The 21982-nt window shown below is 39.1% G+C and overlaps 1 protein-coding gene across 5 annotated transcripts in view; it reads left to right on the top strand.

The window, feature by feature from the left end:
• TPMT (thiopurine S-methyltransferase) overlaps nucleotides 1-21982 on the top strand; it is an 857398-nt gene that overhangs the window by 228751 nt on the left and 606665 nt on the right. The gene's annotated exons all lie outside the window — the stretch shown is intronic.

The raw sequence follows: 21982 nt of genomic DNA, 5'->3' as shown, positions 1-21982 counted from the left end.
AAATTCCAGTCCCCACCTGTAAGTAATATTCCCTACTGAATGCTGATCATTTCTCACAGAATTTTCTTTAGCTCACTTGTAGCAGTTTCAGGCAGAGTATACATACATGCCAGCATAATCCTCTGCCAGTAGCCCTTATTACTACAAATCTACTATTATTATTTTTTTTTTCTTCTTCTGTCACTATTGGAGCTCTGCTTGTAATTAATATAACTTCTCCTTTTTTCTCTTCTCAGATATTCTGCTGAATAATCATCCTGAAATCATTGCTTTATCAAATTCACATGCTCATTTCTTTCTAAATTGTCTGCTGTAGCATAGCTGTTTTGCACTCTTGATTTTTAATAATTCACTACTCTTTCTTTTTTTGTATATATCTCTGAGACCATTCACATTTAAAGATAATATGGAAAGAGTCATTATGATAAGAAGTCATTATTCCTGCCTGCTGTGTATAACAGTTTTTTTAATGTCTAGTTTCAGCTTCTGTGTTTTATGCATATACTGTCTGGCAGGTCGATCTTTTATACAGTTGTTTCTTGTCATATCCATTTGAACCTATGTCATTTTTGTTTTAATGAAATCCCTCAAAAAATACACATCCAGAACTTATTAACTTAAAACTAACACACAGAACTATGTACATCTTCAAAATATGAACTTTAACTCTCCTAATATCAACATTTGTCCCAGATTGGCAAGCTTGAACTAACCTGTTGTGATGCCGGTGCACTGGCCCAGTAATCAAGGATCCTCAATCCTTACCACTAACACCAGTGAGGGGCGTCCACATTGAGAAGGATAACAAGTAAACACACAGTAAAGTACAATTTCCCTTAAGAGCACACAAGAGTTCACAGTCAGTCTGGGTCTGGTTTCTCTCCAGATCCCCAGTAAGACTCCCCACTGGCATAGCTATAGAGTGGGGTCCTTAGCCAGGGTCCCAAGCCAAGTCCTCCTAGCACTCTCTCTGTCCAACCAGTGCTTCATGTCCCTGCCCAAGTACTTGACACACACATTTTGAGATATGATTTATAAACAACCACACAGACACTTCTGGGGAAGGCTGGCACAGGTTCACTAGCTGTGCCCCTTCTGTCCAGTCTATAAGGTAGTAATCACTGCCACCAGGACCCTTACTTATCAGCTACTAAAAAGGCCCTTAACAAAGGGTGTCCAATTATTACTGTGTGAATGAGCGTACCTTCATTGAAGGTTGTGCGTCAGAGCCAGCAACTCTGAACGTAAAATTCTATTGCCAATCATTAGCGGACCGGAGTTCCGCTGTGGCGACCCCTAACCGGGAAAAGCCGAAATACACAACAACAAATATTATTATCCAAATGGTAAGTGTGACTGAGCAGCAAGACTTACTTGGAGTGGCCTTGTACAGTATCACTATATACATGCAATGTAATCTAGAGCTTAAATTATCTCTACACAAAACAGCCACAGTTTAAAGGTTTACAAATATTTAATAATAAATAATAAAACAAAAGACAATACTTCTTCCTACACAGTGCTAGTCAAGAGTTCAGAGATTATTTATTTATTTACATTTGTTGACCGGGAGTGCCCGACTGAATGTAGGTCCATTTTCAGCAGAGGCCTGGGGTGGAAAGCTCCACAGTTAAAATAAACAGACAGTAGTTACATTGGATTACATAGCGATTAACAATTTAACATAGCAATTAATTACAAACATATTTACAGATGAAGAACATAGTACATCAGTAGACAACTAGAATCTTTATCTACGAAGTACATAAAAGACATTAACAAATGTTACAATAAGAAGTTCCTGCTGTATAAAACGTACTAGGCTTATGAGCATCTGAGCTTGCTATAATTAAGGTAGTTAGTGGGGTGGAAAGAAAGGTAGTGGTTGGATGGGGTGGGTGATATTAGAGTGGGAGTTGCAAGGGCATAGCCAGCATGTTTTAGGTGCGCTTTTAGTAAAGTTTTGAAGTGGGTGCATGATGGTACGGAGGTAATTGTGGGTGGGAGGGAGTTCCATAATTTGGCTATGGTGCAAGAGAATAGTGCTTCACCAGCAGAGTTATTGGCTTTAGTGATCTGCAAGTGATTTTTGTTGCTGGATCTTAGTGGTCTGGTGGTGCGATAGAGTTGGAGTAGATTCTGGAGGGATGGGACATTTAGTGGATGGTTTACTAGTTTGTGGGCGAGTGATGGTTGATACCATTGAAGGAGGTGAAGGAGTTCAAGCCAGCCCAGTTCAGCAAGTGCGAGACAGTGGTGACTACAGTAGGATGCCCCTGTGGCGAATTTGGCGATTTTGTTGTAGCAGGTCTCTAGCTTGTTTAGATCGCATTGCCTTAGGTTGGTATATATTGGAGAGGCATAAAGTAGGGTGGAGGGAATTTGCTATTGAAATCTTTGCTGCTTTGATAAGAAGTTGCTTATTTCTGTAGAACGCTCCTAGTTTTTTTGTGGACTTTTTTATGGTCAAGGATATGTGAATGTCAAATTTTAGTTTATTGTCTATTTCCACTCCTGGCAATTTGGTGTGTTCAGTTGGGTGTATAGTGGTGTTGTCTTTTGCTGTGATGTTAAAGTGAGAGTTGTTTTGAGTATGTTTGGTGGGTTGGAAGATGAGTAGTTTAGTTTTGTTTGGGTTGAGTATTAATTGGGCATCGGATAACCAAGTTTCAACAGAGGAAAAGGCTTCCTGTGTGACTTTTTGCAGTTTGGGTAGGGACTGGGCTGAGCAGATGATGGCTGAGTCATCTGTGTATTGTATGAGTGTGCCATGTTTGGTGGCAGAGGCTAGATTATTGGTGAAAACGGAGAAGAGTAGGGGTCCAAGGATGGATCCTTGGGGAACCCCTATGGAGACAGGTAGTTGGGGCGATATGTCAGCCTGCCATACAACAGATTGTTGGCGGTCAGACAGGTAACTCTGAAATCAGATGGTGACTGATTGAGAGAAGGATAGGTTAGTGAGGACAGAGATTAGTTGTTTGTGTGGGACCATGTCAAATGCTTTAGATAGGTCTAGGAAAGTAGCAGAGGAGAGATAGCCATTGTTTTTATGCTGAAGGATAGTGTTAATAAAGGAGAGTAAGGCAGTGGTGGTGCTATGGTTTGGTCGGAAACCATGCTGAGTATTGGAAAGGGGGTTGTTAGTAAGGAGGTAGTCTGAGACCTGAGAATGTATGCATCTCTCTAGTATTTTGGAGAGTGGAGAGAGAATAGCTATGGGCCGGTAATTGGTTAGTTCTGTGGAGGGGCCGCCTTTGTGGAGGGGAATTATATGTGATACTTTCCACAGTGTGGGAATGTAACTTTCTGACAGAGATTGATTAATCAAGATGGATACTGGGTAGGCCAGAGCATCAGCTGTGATTTGTAGGTATTTACTTGGGAGGTTGTCTGCTGCTGATTTGGTGGGCTTAAGTTTAGTTAAGAGATTTTTTTATGTTGGAGGTAGGTGCAGTAGAAAAAGAGAAGGCAGTGGGGAGATTAGTAGGTGAAGGTGTGGGTGGGAGGGGAGGGGGGTTGTGTTGTCTAGCTAGTGATAGTATGGTTTGTGTGAAGTGTGTGTTGAATGAGGTAGCAATATTTTTGGAGGAGTGAGGGATGTTAGGAGGAGGGGTACTGACTTTACCTGGGTGGAGGATGGAATTTATGGAGGACCAGAATTGTTTGGGGCTGTGTTGGGAGGAGTCTAGGGCAGACTGGTAGTATTGGAATTTGTCCTGTTTCATTAGCTTTTTAACTCTATTGCGTAGTTCTAGGAATTTCTGTCTAGTTGAGGGGGTTTTGGTTTTGCGCCAATGCTCCCAGGCTTTATCCTTGTTTTTCATTTCTGACTTAGTGGTTTTCTGTAGCCATGGGGAGGTTTGTGCTTTCGTTCTGGAAAGTCTTATGTGGGCATGGTAATTAAGGATGCTCAGGAAGGTAGTATTAAAAATTCAGCTGCGTCATCAATACTGAGGTACTTTAGGGGATGCCAGTTACATTCTTTGAGGGATGAGATGAATGTGAGTGGGTTAAAGTTTAGTTTTTTTATGTATTTGACGGTAGATGACAGGTTTAGCTTGGTATAGGTATTTTTTGAGTAGGAATGTTGGGGAGTGATCACTGAGGCTATCTGATAAGCAGCCTCTTATATATGACTGGGGGCTCTTAACTGACTAGTATCCAATCCAGGGTAGTGTGCTTGCTGGAGTTTTTATTTATCCTGGTTGGCGACTGGAGTAGTTGGGTGAAGCCATGAAGGTTTATATTATGGGTTGGATTGTTACCAGAACAGGATTGCCAGTCAATATTGAAATCACCTAAAATTATAGTTTCTTGGAGGAGATGGTGGGTAGACCAGCTGAGGAGGTTTTCTAGTGGAGGGATGTTTTGGCCAGGTGGGAAGTAGCATCCAATTATGTTGATGGTTTTGTGTTGGTTTATTTTGAGGTTGGTATATATTATTTCTTCATTGCCTATTTGTTGAGCAGATGATTTTAAGATCTGGATGTTTAGATGCTGTTTAAATATTATAGCTACACCGCCTCCTTTCTTGTTTAGCTGATCACAGGAAAATGCTTGAAATAATACAGTAGAATAGTTCTGACATCAATATAGAAAACAGCTAGTCTAAACTTACTATTTTCTGTCTATTTCTTAACAGAAACACTTAAGTCTAAGATCCTACTTACATACAGAAAGAGCAAAGCAGGTGCTGCTGAGTGGTCAGTTTTGAAGACAAATGCAAAATGTCTCTGTCTCTGAGAAAGTCATTTAAATAAATAATATATCCTGCTGACTCATTTTAGATTACATAATTCTTAACAATTCTCTGGTTTCCCAGGCTAACAGAAACTGTACATTTACATTGCTTTGATCTCGTACCTGGTCAGGAAACCACAGTAATTAAAGACATAATATGTAAAATCTAGCAATTTACTCTGGTCTCAAAACATTAGAAAGAATCTGCTGGTTTAGACATCACAGCTCCGAGTTTGAGATCAAGCAGTCATACAAGGCTTGACTTATCAGCTTTCTTTCAGCAGCGTGCACTGTTGTTACATTTATGACGTTCAACATTTAACACAATTTTCTTCCATTTAAGAGAACAAGCCCATGGCTTATATTAATATTTACAAATGACAGAATTATCTACAAAAATCTATCTGGCTAGGCTGGCAGCCTTCACATCCCCCCCAAGAACTCAAGATAGTTTTTCAAATGACCCTTGAGAAGCATTGCTTGAGAGGGTTAGGTCTGTTTGAGTATATTTTATCCCATTCCCTGTCTTGAGAACCCATCTGCGTTGGCATTGCTACTCCCACTGCAGTGCTGCACTGACATATATGCTTGCAGCCCTGGGCTCCATCTTAGCAACTTGGCATGCTGGCTGGCTCTGTTTAACCATGTTAAGGGATTGTGATCTGTCATTACGGTGAATTTTCTTCCATACAGATAAAGCTGAAGTTTCTGCAGTGCCCGCACTATGGCTAGACATTCCTTTTCTACAGCTGCATAGCATTCCTCCCAGGGTTGGAGCCTGTACTGAGATAAACAATTGGGTGTTCTCCCTCTGAAGAAATTTGGCTAAGTATAGCCCCCACCCCATGGTTCGAAGCATCCACCTGCACAACAAATTCTTTGCTGTAATCTGGACTGGCTAACACAGGAGATCCTCCCAAAGCTTCTTTAAGCTTCTGGAATGCCTGCTCACATGCTCTGGTCCACACTACCTAATCTAGCCTGTTCTTCCTTGTCAGGTCTGTGAGGGGAGCAGCTTTGGTAGTATAACTGGGGATGAACTTTCAGTAGAACCCTGCTGTCCCTAAGAATGCCCTCACCTGCATTTTGGGAACAGGTGCAGACCATGCCTGAATGGCTTCTACTTTGGCAGGTTCTGGCCTGGTCTTACCACTCCCCACTCTGTGTCCCAGGTAGGAGACCTCTGCCATACCCACCTGACATTTGCTGGGCTTAATGGTCAACCCTGCCCTCTGTAGTCTGCCCAGCACCTCCCTGACATGCTGAAGGTGCTCTGGCCAGGAATGGCTGTAGATGGCAATATCATCTAGGTAAGCAAGGGCAAACCCTCCTGGTAGGATATGATCTACCAGCCTCTGGAAAGTTGCTGGGGCATTTTTCATCCCAAAGGGCATCTTTGTGATCTCATACAAGCCAAAAGGAGTCACAAAGGATGACCTCTCTCTAGCACTGGGAGTCAAGGGCACCTGCCAGTAACCCTTGGTAAGATCAATGGTGGTAAGGTACTTAGCCTCACCCAGCTGCTCTAGGGCCTCATCTGTACTAGGTATGGGGTAAGCATCTAACTATGTGAGACTATTTAATTTCCTTTAGTCCACACAGAACCTGGTGCTGCTATCCTTCTTTGGCACCAGCATCATTGGGGAGGACTCTTGAATTACCCCTAGTTCTAACATCTCCTGTATCTCCTCCCTCAGAGTCTGTTTGACTCTCTCAGGCACCCTATACGTGGCCTGCCTAATAGGTCTTTGGGGTCCAGTATCCACCTGGTGCTGCACCAGGTGGGCGCACCCTGGTTTCCCAGTGAACATGTCCCAAAACTCCTGTAACACTGCTTGGATTAATCGAACCTGGGTAGGAGATAGCTGCTGGGACATTGCTGCCCCTTCTACTGCGGTGTCAGTCCGAGACTCACTGAGGAGATCAGTCACCAGAGCACCCTCAAACTCCTCCTGCAACCAACTGCAAATACACAGCACAAGGGCATCCCTATCAAGGTAAAGTTTCATCATGTTAACATGGCACAGTTTGTGCCCCTGCCTAGCAGTTCTACCACGTAGTTAACATCACTTACCTTTCTTACCACCTTGTAGGGTTCCTCCCAAGCTGCTTTCAGCTTGTTGTGTCTGACAGGAATGAGAACCATTACCTGCTGCCCTACAAGAATACTCTCTAGTTTGAGCATTCCTGTCATGCCAGACCTTTCTCTGCTGTTGGGCTTCTGCCAGGTTCTTCTGGGAGAGTCCCATGAGTTCCCTGAGCCTTGTCCTGAGGTTTAGGACATATGCCATAACAGACTCCTTGTGAGATTCACACACACCCTCCCACTCATCACAAATTAAATCTAGAGGTCCCCTCACCCTATGCCCATACAGCAGCTCAAAGGGTGAAAAACGTGTGGATTCCTGGGGTAAGCAAACAACAGTTGGGGCAAGTATTTGTCCCTCTCCCTCTTAAACTGATCTGCAAATCCCCATAGCACGGACTTGATTGTAGAGTTTAACCTATCAACAAGACCATTAGTCTGGGGATGGTAGGGGGTGGACTTCAGGTGCTTCACCCCACAGTACTTCCACAGACAAGCCAGCAGGTCTGACATGAAATTGGCACCTCTGTCAGTCAGCATTTCTTTTGGGAAACCTGCTCTGCTGAAAATCTCTAACAAAGCATTTGCCACGTTTTCTGCCTCAATGGGGGACAGAGCCAGTGCCTCAGGGTATCTTGTAGCATAATTTACTACCACTAGGATATACTTTTCCCTGTGGAATTTGGGGTACTTAGAGGCCCCACAATATCCATAGCTACCCTCTGAAATAGCTCCTCAATCACAGGCAAATGCATTAAAAAGTGTTCTCACCTTGTCTCCTGCCTTGCCTACCTTTTGGCACTGCTCACAGGTCCTGCAGTACCGTGTTACATCTCTGGAAATTCCAGGCCAATAGATGTTCTGCATAATACGTCTCTTTGTACATTTTATGCCCATATGACCTGCAAAGGGAATATCATGGGCTATGGCTAGAAGTGCCAGATAGTAGGCTGTCGGCACTACTAACTGCTGTACTCCTTCACCTTCTAGCTCTCCCTCAGGGGTCCACTCTCTATACAGTAACCCTTTGTCCCAGTATACAGATTACACATTCCCTTGAGAATCAGGTGCCTCACTAGTTACCTGCCTCAGGCCTTGCAATTTATGGTCTGAGAGCTGAGCCTGTCTCAACAATCTCTTTGCAACCCTTCCTAGCTCCCCTTCCACAGGACGTCTAGCATCCTCTGACAGTGGTGCCTCACTGTCAGCCTGGATACTACTACTCACCTCTACCTTTGCAGTCACTCTGTCCAAGGGGACATCAGTACCCACAAGCAGCTGTGGCTCACCTTCAGTCTCACTGCTACAGCATAGCGTCCTCCCTGAAGTAACCCCCTCACCAGTCCTGGCTGAAAAGTATGTGGTCTGTCTGCATCTCCCCAGGCTACCAGACCCACATGCTTGTCTTGAAGCCTGACTGCGTGTAACTGCATTAACACATAGTACTGCCTAATCAGAATCCTTCCCTATCAGGACATCTGCAGGATGGTAGTTCAGTACCCCTGTTGTCTCAAGACAACCTACTGTTGGCATTTTGTTTTTCCCACTTACTGGCTCTTTCACCTTTTGTTCTCCACCTTGCCTCCACGGACATCTATATGCCACATGGCCCCACCACTGGTTGCATTCAAAACATTTAACCCTAGGTCCTGGACATGTACCTGGACAAGTGGCTTTCCCTGCTACTGGCAGATTCTTTTGGGGCAGTCTGGGCTGCCCACTATGGACTCCTTTAGACCTATGAGCAGTACTGGGAGTCCCTGTCCTGTGTAGGGATGCCCTGCTTGCTAGGTATAGGTATCCCTTCTTCCCCAACTCCTCTGAAGTAGCACATTGGTCTATCAGCTAACCAAGTCCTCATGTCCTCAGGAAAGTGCTAAGGGCTTGTTCCCTCACCAAAAGGTCTGCCAGTCCTTCAAAAGTGGTGACCAGACATCCACTCACCCACCTATGAAAATAAGAGCTCAGTTCAGCAACATATTCGCACACACTTTGATCTGCCTTGCATCTGTGCTCACGAAGTTTTTTCCTGTAAGTTTCAGGTATTAGCTTAAAGAACTGTAACAGACAATTTTTAACAGCATATAATTAAAACAGTCAAAGTCAGACATTTTGGACAAAATAGTTACAGCTTTACCATGGAGTAACGGGGTCAGGAACTGTACCCAGAGCCTTTGGTCAACATCATACTGTTTACATACTCTCTCAAACATATGAATGAAACTATCAAAATTTTCCCCCTCTGTAAACTGCGGAAGAAATTTACTGACCTTTTGTGCTTCTGGGGTCTGGTTACTGCCTTCCCCATTACCTCCATGACTCTGGCGAAGAGTCAGCATCTCCTTTTCATGCTGCCTCTGCTGCTCCTTATCCAAAGCTTCCATTTCCAAACGCCTGCCTCCAACTCCATTCTCTTTAGCTCCAGATGAATTTTTAAGTCCTCTGCACAAAGGTTGAGCTGTCCATTCCCTGAGTGTTGTACATCTCCACGGTCAGTCTGATCGTCCTCCTAGTTGCTCTTTTCTGATGCAGCTGTGACCAAAGCTGCAATCATGTCTGCCTTAGTCAGGTTTCCTTTAGCCTGGCACATCTCAGCCAACTGGCTCCTTGTCAGCTTTCCATACTCCTCTGCTGACATGCTTGGCTGCTCTCCGTGACTAATTAAGCTCACAAAAGAAATAAAACAATTGTGATCTTAACTCTAAATATTCACTGCATGGCTGATTTAGAGTACAAAAACACCTTCAGTGATCACTGTACACAAGCTACAGGAATTCACTATCCACACCACTACAAGCCACTTGCTAACCATTTAATATGTGGTGTGGATATCCCACCACTGCCAAACAGTTAATATGTGACACCTGTGCACTCGCCCAGTAATCAAGGAGCCTCAATCCTCACCATTAACACCAGTGAGGGGTGGCCACATAGGGAAGGATAACAAGTACACACACACACACACACACACACACACACACACACACACACACACACACAGACACACACACACACACACACACACACACACACACACACGTACAAATTCCCTTAAGAGCAACATAGAGATCACAGTCAGTCTGGTTATGGTTTCTCCCTTTCTCTCCAGATCCCCAGTAAGACTCCCCACTGGCACAGCTATAGAGTGGGGTCCTTAGCCAGGGTCCCAAGCCAAGTCCTCGAGGGCTAGCGCACTCTCTGTTCAACCAGTGCTTCTTGTCCCTGCCCAAGTAGCTGACACACACATACACACTTTGAGATATGATTTATATACAACCACACAGACACTCCTGGGGAAGGCTGGCACAGGTTCATTTGATGTGTCCCTTCTGTCCAGGCTGTAAGGTAGTAATCATTGCCACCAGGACCGTTACTTCAACTACTAAAAAGGTCCTTGCCAAAGGATGTCCCAGCTATTACTGTGCAATATTATTATACAAATGGTAAGTGTGACTGAGCAGCAAGACTTGCTTGGAGTGGCCTTGTACAGTATCACTATATACTTGCAGTGTACTTTAGAGCTTAAATTATCTCTACTCAAAACAGCCACAATTGAAAGGTTTAAAATATTTAATAATAAATAAAAAAACACAAGACAATACTTCTTACTACACAGTGCTAGTCATGAGTTCAGAGATCACAGGAAAATGCTTAAAGTAGTACAGTAGAATAGTTCTGACATCAATTTAGAAAACAGTCTAAACTTACTATATTCTGTCTATTTTTTAAGAGAAACACTAAAGTCAAAGATCCTACTTACATACAGTCAGAGCAAAGCAAGTGCTGGTGAGTGGTCATTTCTGAAGACAAATGCAAAATGCTTTCTCTCTGTCTCTGAAAAAGTCCTTTAAATTGATGATACATCCTGCTGACTCATTTTAGATTACATCATTTTTAACAATTCTCCGGTTTCTCAGGCTAACAGAAACTCTACATTTACATTGCTTTGATCTTGCACCTGGTCAGGAAACCACAGTAATTAAATACATGATATATGTAAAATCTAGCAGTTAACTCTGGTCTCAAAACAATAGAAAGAATCTGCTGGTTTAGACATCACAGCTCTGAGTTTGAGATCAAGCAGTCATACAAGGCTTGACGTATCAGCTTTCTTCTAGCAGAGTGCACTGTTGTTACCATTTTCTTCCATTTAAGAGAACAAGCCCATGGCTTATATTAAAATTTACAAATGACAGAATTATCTACAAAATTCTATTTGGCTAGGCTGGCAGCTTTTACATATCTTCACATCTGTAATGATAGTTACCCATGCTAAGACACACAGTACAGCCTGTGTTTCTACTTCCACTAAGTGCAGTCTGTTTATCTCTTATCTTTATTCCTTTCCCAGATGTAGAAAACACCTTGAATGCCTTCAGAAAACATTATCTCCTAGTCATTGAAAGAATGTATTTTGTTTTTATTGCCCCCTTATCAGATTGTCTCCACAGAAACCTGAGAACTAGATACATAGCTGCCCTTCACCACAAGTCTTCCACATTGCTTTGTGAAAGTGTATGTGCTATTTTAAAATTTTTCATTATTTATTTGCTTCCCTTTAACCTTGTTAGAGAATGGGCAAACTTTATATCAGTACCCTGATTGGAGAATGAATGTTCTCCAGCAGGGTGTTAATGTAGATGTAATGCCCACTGAAAAGCAAGTCCACAGCTTCACGGCAGTATAGCAAGCTGCTGTGGAGCTTGGACTGGAAAAAACCTAACTGCCCCCATTATCTTATGCTCGCTAAGCAGTAAAACAACATAAGTAAAACACAACAGATGTACAGAGTGCCCCTTCTCTAAGCGCAATAATGCTTTACAGGGTGTGTGTTAATGTGTAATTAATGCCCTTCTAGGGGTGTAGAGGCCTGTGGTGTCAGGCCTCATAACACCCCAGGGTGGGCGTTAATAACACATTAACACACACCCTGTCGGGTGTTATTGTTTGCTTATTAAATAAAGTCATGGGCCCTAATCCAGTCATTCCCCTATGCAAAAGTAAAGCACATCAGTTTTTCTGATCTCATGCTCTTTTGTCCAGGCTTTTTTCACTTTTGTATCGCAGTGCCTGCATTTCTTAAAAATGAATAATAGAAAAGAAAAAAAGAAGGAAAAAAATCAGGGGCACTGTTTAGTGTCTGTATTACACACAAAAATATCTGAAAATGTTTTTATAGCATGCAGTCATGTATATGTTATATATTATAACAATACTGCTAAGAATAAAATGTTGTTTTACTTACTGTTGACACTTTTTTCCTCTTCCCCACTCCTAAATGTTCTTCCAAACATTAATGACATGAAGTAGGGCATTCAAGTTTAGCAAAGTAAAAAAAAACTCCAATATTACATTGTTTTCTTGTTCCACCCTATTTCACAAATGTAATTAATGCTTTGTAATTCCACATTTATTCATCCGTTTCTGTTTTACTGGTTTTCTGCCTGTTGATCTCCATCTCCCAAATCCAGTATTTAATTTCTAAAGTGCTCCTGGTTCTTTTAGTCAGTTTTTGTGCTTTTTTCTTGCAAGCATTTTCCTTTGAAACATTGGAAAAGGTTTCACTGGCATATTCTCTCTATGGGCATTATTATCAGAAGAACAAGAAGCAAAATCCACTTCTGTTTGATAATTCACTTTTTGTTGGACAAACTTTTGTATTTCTTCCTTAGCGTGTTCTGCGTCAAAAATGATTTTGACCCTCCAGGAAAAAAATATTCTGAAAATAGCTGAATTCATTGAATTGAATCTCACACCTGCTTCTCAACATTACTTGTTTACTGGATAAATTTACTCCTCTTCTGCCTGGTGTACAGTGAGTAACCATTTTCCACAAATACTGTACTGTCTCCCACTTTTAATATTTTGCTCTTCTGCCCCAGTTTTTTTCAGAATCAACTCTTTCTACTGATAGGATTGCATATTTGCTATTAAAGGTCTGGGCTGCTATCTCATGGTCAGGTTTGGAGCATATACACAATGTGCCCTTTCAATTAATTCTTGCTGTGGAATACCAGTCCAGTTGCTTATTTGTGGTTTCATAAAATTAATGCATTCTGTTGTTTCCAGTCTCTCTGGTACAGCAGAAATATCAAGACTGTATTCTCTAATTCTGTCATTTTTTGAAACATCTTCTCTTGAACAGTCTCATACTCATTCAGCCTTTTCTGTATTTTGACCTCTGATTTTGCAGTTTGATCAGTTCATCTTAATATTTATTTAAAGCTTCTTCATTTTTCCAGCCTTTATTATTTGTGTTGATAATACTCTTTCAGTGTTCCATTTATTTTAATCAGCTCTGAGGACATTTGACTTGTTTTTTTTTCCCCTCTAGATTACTGGAAGTAATGTATTGCACCAGAGCTGGAGCTTGAATTGCTTTTTGCTGAACAGCTGTGGGATTCTTCCCAACTAATATTTTCTCCTCATCTTTTATGATTGATTTTCTTTTCTTCTTCTTTTTTTTTTTACTTAAAATATTTTATTTTTTTAATAATAAAAGATAACAAAAAGTATTAAACTTTTAAATACCTTACACTATTTAAATATAACAGTACAAAATTCAAACAAGTGAAAAAGTAAATAAACTAGTTAAAAATATTTACAAATTGCCTAAGACTAGATTATAGGTAATTGACATAAGCCATGGATAAGATTTTAAATATCAAATATTATGAGCATGTCCAAGGTACTTAATATGTTCAGTTCTTCCTGTGTCCAGGAAAAGTATTACAAGAAAATGGAAAAATCCTTCTGATCCACAATTTGAAGAATTTCTTATTTCTTTGAAAGACACTGCTATTAAAAAAAACAGCAACCAAGAAAATTAGATTTTTTTTCTAATAATCTTAATAATAATCATTGGACAGAAATATTAGGCCTTATGATTGATTTTCTTGCAGGTTCTCTGAATTTCTATTTTGCTGGCATCCAGGTAATGCACTTACTATCCATTAACTGAACTTTACCCAGAAAGGCAAATTCACTGGCTTTCTTTTCTGAGTTTCTGTTTCATACTGGGAGAGTTGAAATTGAGTTGTTATTCAATGTGCAGCCATCTTGGAAGTCATTATCTTCCAGAATGTAGGTAATAAGAGGCTTATCCCTTTCATGGAAGTGTTTCCTACCCATGGGAGAAGAAGAGGGCTGCAAATCTTGGGATTTATCAAATGGCTGAATAGCTGCAGCAGTATAGTTACACCAGGCATCAGTGCTTTGGTTTATTGGAGACCTGTGATCCTGCTGGAGAGATGTAGGCCTGTAATAGCAAGTAGGTCTGCATCCGAGAGAGGAAATATAATAATTTGACCAGGAATTAACAGCTCATTAACAAGCATTTAAACTAGAAAAAAACGGTGAGATCTGTGAAGCAATTATCTGGTATCATAACCTGTAGCCTCAATATTTTGCAGGAGAAAGTAACATATTTGGACTAAGGATAACTTTCCTGAATGTCAGATCTTGGCTGCAGCTGGCTTAGCAAAACAAAATACAATCCTCTTTCCAGAGGGGAAAAAACACAGTTAAAGGTTTAAGCAGATCTTTATTCAGTGATGGACCAGTATTTTATTTTTGCTAAGTTTTGCTAAGTTTGATTTAATAGAGACGGGTCGACATATTAAGATCAGTGAAAAAAATATATTACAGAAAGTAAATAAAACCCAAAATGTTATAAGTCTGAACACAGTAATCAAGACTATTAACAGAAGTTTATGTGATATAACAGAAGTAAATAAGATATATTACTGTGCAACTAAGATATATTACTGTGCAACTAAGTTAATAACAGTTAGTCTTACCACAAAAAATAGAGCAATAAGGAAAAGGAAGGGAAGAAATAAAACGCTATCATTACAGCACTGAATAGAGAAAAACTATAAACCAATTAAGACAAGAAATGTCACTTTTAGAAGAAGATAGAAGAGGAACAGACTAATAAAAATATTTAAAAGGTGTAGTAAAAGCAACACACATTATCAGAACATTCCAGGCTCTATCTTACACTATGGCAGATAAACTAAAGATATCAGCACAGACATAAAAAAAAAACTTAGATGATATGCAGATATATATATATATATATATATATATATATATATATATATATATATATATAGGAAAAGTACAGATTAAACAATTCATTGATAACCCAAAAAAGATTTATAATGAACTGGGAAACAAAGCAAAAGGAATAGAAACACCACCAAAGAAAGAACACATTTTGAGGAAGTGTTTATGAAGACCCTGTGGAAAATAAAAAATGCTGAATGAATAGAAAAATTAAAAGAAGCAGTAAGGAGTTCAAATGTATAGGATATGAAATGGGATGAAATAACGGCGATAGAAATTGAACCAAAATTAAGAAAAGTTCCCAAGTGGAAAGCCGCAGGCCCAGATGCTGTACCTAATTTCTGGCTAAAGGTATTAACATCTTTACACAAAGATTTAGCCCCGAGTAAGAATTACTTATATGCGCTTCCCGAATGCTTAACAACAGGAAAAATTATACTCCATTAAGAGTGAACCTCTAAGCTATCTTAAAAACTACAGACCAATAACTTGCCTTCCAGTGACGTGTAAACTATATACTATAATTGATGTAGACAGAGTTTATAGTCATTTAGAAGACAATTCAGTCATGGAAATAGAACAGAAGGGTGAGAAATGAAAGTGATATGGAACAAAGCATCACTTGTTGTTAAATAAATAATAGAGAACTGTAAAAAGGGGAATAATCTAAGTATGGCATGGATAGATTACAAAACACATTTGACAACATCCTGCATTCATGGATAAAGGAGTACTTACAGATATATAAGATGCACCCTACATTGATCAGTTACACTGCAATGACCATGAAACAGTGGGCAACTATTTTGCAATTAATCCATGGCAAAGGACAAATTATTATCCCAGGGATGAAAATTCAAAGGAGGATATTTTGGGGCTATTCTTTGTCTCCGCTGTTGCTTTGTCTTGCCTTTAACCCATTAAGCTTCTTAGTTAACAGATGAGGTCTCTGTAATGATTTGACTCCCAGAAAACAACCTTGCTTAAAGACGTCTCATCTACTTTTTGTGAATTGTTAAGGAGAGGCGAGTTGAAACCAAAGGATGAAAGGTTAATAATGGCAGCCTAGGATAGTAGACTATGTACACTTTGGTTTATAAAGTCCATTGAACATGTGGCAAAAACAGACAAATGTAGGTTCAGTAAAAAAAGTCACACACCTTGTTCCTGAGTATAATATATTCATAGCAGTGGGCTTGTACACTGAAAGGCACAATAATGTGGCAAGCCTGTTGCATTGAGGATTGCCCAAACAATACAATATAAAAGTAGATGTGAAGCTTTGGAAACCTCAACCACAAGGCATTATAGTGAATGATGAAGCGTTCATTACATGGGATCATCCACTATCAGCAGTTCGAAAAATAGATGCAAGAAAGACAGATGTAGTAGCCGTGAAAAAAGGCAAAGGTAGCATTGATCATTGAAATTATTGCTACACCTAACAATTACAGTGTCTCATACAGAGAGACAAAAAGTCATAAAAACAAAAGGATTTTAAGGCAGAAATAAGAGCAATGTGGAAGATGGATATCTCGACAGTTCCAATAGCAGTAGATGCAATGGGTCTAGTAAAAAATAATTTACAGTTTTATTATCTATAAATGTATCTATTTGTGAATTGTGTAGTCAGCTCTGGGCACAGTGCGGATGCTATAAAGAACACTTTTGACTAACATCAAAGATTGAAACCATACTGATTTCATGAATTTAATTGTACCTTAACTTAGGAATGGGTCTATTTCCATCATGGTGTTAGAAACCCAAAAGATTTGGAGAAATTTAACTGACAAGAGTACACATTCAATTGTAAAAGAGAAAAAAATATTTTTTTTTCGTGCATTATACATATTTGGGTTTTAATTATTACTCAGTTTCACAATACATGAATTTATCAAGTCCTACCTTCCCTGAAATTCTACTCCACCTCCTGAATAGTATTCTGTATGTATTGTTCCCACAGATTCCATTTATTTCTGTGTTGTTTGCTCCTTCCCCTTTCTGATGATCCCATCTCTAATTCTTTTGTCTCCTTTACAATATTCAGTAATTCTCTTACAATTGATTTAGTTTTGATTTCCATTTTCTAGTAATTGTGTTTTTGGCAACCAACAGCATTAAACTTAGTAGGACAAGTCTAGACAATTTATTTTCTATATCCCAGTTTAAAATAATAATTTCCTTAGTTACAATAATTTGCTCCTCCAATATTTCTGACAAAGTATTCTGCAAGAATTTCAAATATCTACCAACTCATTGCATTCCCAAAAAAGAAAAAAATCTTGTTCTCAAGCACTGATTTCTTTCTCATCACACCTCCAGCAACTGCTGTCTTAAGTGTGGAAAATTCTTCTGAAGTCTGTTTTTGGTAGAAAAATACCTATGTAATCACTTCCTTGAAAAAATGCTAAACCTTCTAGATTTTGTGACATACTTGGGAGCCATACAAATCTCCTCCCATTGTTTCTTTGTGTATTGCCTTTCCATTCTCAGCCCGTAGATTCTTTTGCTAAGTTTCTCCAGTAAATTCTACCTCCCTTTTGCCTATTTTCTATGCCAATACTTGCAGTCATACCTATTCGTAAAATCTCCTTTCTCCATTCCCATTTTGGCTTAGTTCTCAAAATATTTTCTGCTTCTTTGCAAGTGCAATATTCTGTATGGTTGTTATTGTTCTTCTTAAGGGCCTGCATCCTATTCTCCACATAGTTCATGAACTGACCTGGCTGAATCGCTCTCTCCACCTGTACTTCACAACTCTGTATCATTTACTTGTATATCTTGTATAGTAAATGACTAGTTACCATCTGCCTCATAACAATGTATCTGCTTACTTGGAAGTCATGTAATGTTTATGTTATCTGTATAAACTTTGTATGTAACTGGAGCTTTTCTCCCCGGGCCTCCACTGAAAATGAATTCTTTCTGACCCATTCGGACCATCCTGGTAAACAAATGTTAGATAAATAAACTACCCCACCACCACCATTTCAACATCATTTCTTTCCATTTAGAATTTGTAGTGTTCTACTTGAATAATGCAAGTGTGTCGTAACTGTGCAGCTCTAAAATATCTCTTTAATCTGGTAATCTTAAACTACTTGTTCTATGGGGCAGTTTATACCATTTAACTCTTGCCCTTCTTCCCTTTTAAATAAATTTGTCTAATTCTTTATTAATCATGGTCCCTGGTTGATAAAAATATGCCTGACTTGTACATAATATTAAAGGGACTAGAAATATTTTTACTGTTTGCAGACTGCATTACCCTTGACTTGCCTAAACTGCAGGCCACCCTTTATAAAGATGATTGCATCCTGTTAAAATCCAGTTCATACTGTTAGAGTGTTAAACTCCTGGTGGTGTAGATTGACATATTACATACTGAAAGAGGGCTATGCAGCTCCTCCTACACTTTTGAAATACAAAGGCACTGCTGTCTCTTGTACTGTTCTGAGGAAGACAGAAGTTTTCCCTACCTGCTATGCCACTTCTGTTTTTTTTTCATTGAAACTGTAACTGCATAGAAATAGCTTGGAATTTGTTATTTTATTTTCTTTGAACATACTGACTTTCTTTAAATGGTTGGGGAGAGATGGAAGTAAGAGATGCTAGGATGTCAATGAAGAAAGTGTTAAATTTGGTAGCTGTTTCTGAGTGGGATAAATCTGGATAGGTTTTGGTGAGGAAGGAGAGCCAGAAGGAAGAATTTTCTTAATTGAGCTCTAGAATTTCTTTGGATTTTTTTTATTATCTTGTGGGTCTGTGTAATGTTTTTTATCTAAGTAAATTTGCTTCTTGGTGAGGTTATGCACCTCTTTGTATAAAAGTAAGGCTTGAGAGGTTTTGTTATTTTTGCCTTTGTTTTCATGCATTGTCAAGATTTGCATGAGAATTCTAGTTGAACAAGTCAGGTGGGGGGTTAAGTAGATTTTACTCTTATTTCTGATAAGGGCAAGGGTATTTAAAGTATTCATTAATATATTCTTGAAAATGTTAACGACGTCTTGTAGAGGTAAGGTTTTGAGTGGAGACTGGTTAAAGGATCTTGGTAAATTATTGAGAGTGTCATGATGAAAGTGAGAAAGATTTTGGGTTGTGTTTTTTTTTTAAGCTGGTGGGTAATTTCTCTGTGTGTCGAGATAGGATGGTGGTCACTAAGGGAATCGGGTAGTACCCCAGAGATGGCATACTTCTAGGGTCAGAGACAAGCATCCAGTTGAGGATAGAATTTTTATGATTCAATTTGTTGAGTTGAGTAGGAGAAGGGATTGGCTGTTTGAACGCATGCATGTTAAGACTAGCTGTTGAGGTGTTGGATGTCACAGATAACTAGTCAGTGTTAATGTCAACTAAGATAATGGTTTCAGTAGTAACATTTGTAGCTGTTCAGCAAAGAATTTGTACTAATAAGCTAATATTACCTTGCTTGTGTTTATTAACACTGAGAAGAGATATAAGAAGTTCTGTATTATAGAAGATTGGTATATTGGTTTTGAGAGGTGAGAAAGACAGTTATAGTATACAATTGTAGTGTCTCCCCTTTTTTGTGTAGTGTATCTTATTGAATTATATTGCAGCCAGGGGATAAAATTTCAGAATCTTTTATATGGGGTTTTAGTCATGTTTTGGTAATGGCAATAATATCTGGTGAGTATTGAAGAAACCATGCTTATAGGTTTGTAACTTTGTTTAGAATACTACAAATGTTAATGGAGGTCGAGGAAAGTTTTGTAGGTGTGGTACAGAAGTTAACGGCAGGGACATGTGGAATGGGCGAGGCTGAAGGGCTAGGATTGGGGTGAATGTCACCACAAAGAGTGACTTTAGAGAAGAGTGGAGTGGAGTGGGATTAGTTAGGGTTTTTTATTAAAGTTTATGAACGTATTCCAGGTTATGTCAAAGTGAACTGACTGTTAAATGATTTGTATTTGAGAAGGTGAATAGGTTGGACATTAAAGAAATTTGAGGAAATATGTATGAAGGAGGGTTTAGCCCGAGCATAGTTATGGTGGCTTTTAGTATGAATAAAGTGTAAGAGTACCATGGTGGATAGTAAGGTGACATAAAGTGTGGTTGTCAGTATGAATAAAGTGCAAGAGTACCATGGTGGGTAGTAAGGTGACATAAAGTGAGTAGTAGAGATGTGAATTGAGCAAGTATAACAAGGTACATAGAGGGGACTATGGAATAATTAAGGGGAGATTATAGCTGAATGAAAATGAAAATAAATTTAAAGGAGAAAGGAGGAAGATAAGGGGGAAAAGATGAGAATGGAGTTGGTTTTCTGGAGATTCCAGGCAGGGTCGTCCCTTATTATGGGGGTGGAGAAAAGTACAATTTTGATAGATTATAGTCGGTTAGAGAAATGTAGAATAAACCATGGTGTAGTAGGGTGAAATTGTGTATTGAAGGAAGTATTATGATGGGAATAATTAAGTGAGCGATGTGTATATAATAAAAGGTTTCTGAGTGTTATGCTTTGGATCAACATTCTGAAAGAAAGAGTAATATTAAAGGACTTTCTGAGGAGGAAGACATGAATAATGTACATGGGAAAAGGAGAATAGAAAGAATAGATTGTAATGTTATAACAATAGAGAAGAGAAAATTATATGAGAAGAATAAGTGTGGAGATAAGGTGACATAATATTGTGAAGCATGTGGGTGAATGCAGCTGAATGAGGTAGTAATGGAAATTGGGTATGCTATTAGGAAGAGAAGGAGTTGGTGAGATTTGGGGGTAGTGTAGGGAAACATAATGAGCCTGAGCATAGTGGGTTGGGACCCCTGACAGGTGGAGGTATTATCTTAAGAGCCATCAGTGGCAACAGAGGTAAAGTAATGTTTAAAGAACAGTGTGTGTGTTTGCCAATATAATGGGAGTAACTCAGCAGGGCAGCAGAGCAATGACATAATAGGTGCTCATGGGTAAAAAAGCCATACATATCACGATGTAAGAAGCCTAAAACACATTGACACACACAGTATCATTTTTCCTTTAGCAGTAGCACTGGCTGCAAGCTCTGTAATACAGGCGGTTTTAGCAGCTTATCTCGTGGCACCTAAAGGTGTCAGTTTTTATATTGTCCGCACTAAAAAATATTTTTTACAGGCTGCAAATTCCCCTGGTGGAAAAAAGGTAATTTTATGCAGAATGACACAGAAAGACAGGGAACTTGATGATTTTTATACTGAGTGAAAGGGGTAATCTTGCAAGCTTTTTAAGGAAATGAAGTTTTTGAGGTGAACAGAAATGTGTACAGATTTTTGAATAAACAAAATGTATAACTTTAGATCAATTTTGCAGTCTGTTAGTTAGGACTTGCATTAATAACTGCAAGTGCATACATTTTAAATAAGTCTGCTTTAATGTTATAGTCATACCCAATAAAGTACAAATTTGAATGAAGAATCTTACTTGCATAGAGAATCGGTTTGTTAAGATAACTGCAAGGAAGAACATTACATCAAACTGGAAATCCAAAGCTTCTCCAACTTTTAAGCAATTCATGAATATGGTGTCAGCAGTATCGCAATTGGAAATGAACACTATTAAAGGAAGAACTGAAAGAACTACATCATTATATATAGCATGGCAAAAAGTAACTGAAATACTGGAGAGTAATGACTGTAGCAGATTATAATCAGGAAACAATTGTACAGAAAGTCAATTATATGCCACCAATAGCCACCCTTGTAAATACTTTATTTTGGTTTTAATGTTTGATATCTGTTTAGAGGTTTTAGCCAACCTTTTTAAATAATTTGTAAATACTTCACTGTCATATATAACCTGCATTCATGTTTTCTTGTTTTTGGAAATTAATAAAAATATTTACAAAAAAAAAAAAATTAGGCCAGTACAATGTAGTATTTAAACCCTTAAACATCCACCTGCTGTTTGTCAATTAACAATTAATAGCATTAATTGTCTTTTACAAAATGTGCCTTGTATAATATAAAAAGCAGTAGCCTAACAGTGATTCTATTTATTTTATTTATTTATTTATTTAAATTTGTTGACCGGGAGTGTCCGACTGGACGTGGGTCCATTTTCAGCGGAGGCCCGGGGAGAAAAGC

Source organism: Protopterus annectens, chromosome 3.part0 (assembly GCF_019279795.1).
Source record: "Protopterus annectens isolate FY-2018-M chromosome 3.part0, PAN1.0, whole genome shotgun sequence".
Classification (NCBI taxonomy): Eukaryota; Metazoa; Chordata; order Ceratodontiformes; family Protopteridae; genus Protopterus; species Protopterus annectens.
The sequence above is the reverse complement of the archived record's forward strand: the minus strand, read 5'-3'. Positions and strand labels throughout refer to the sequence as shown.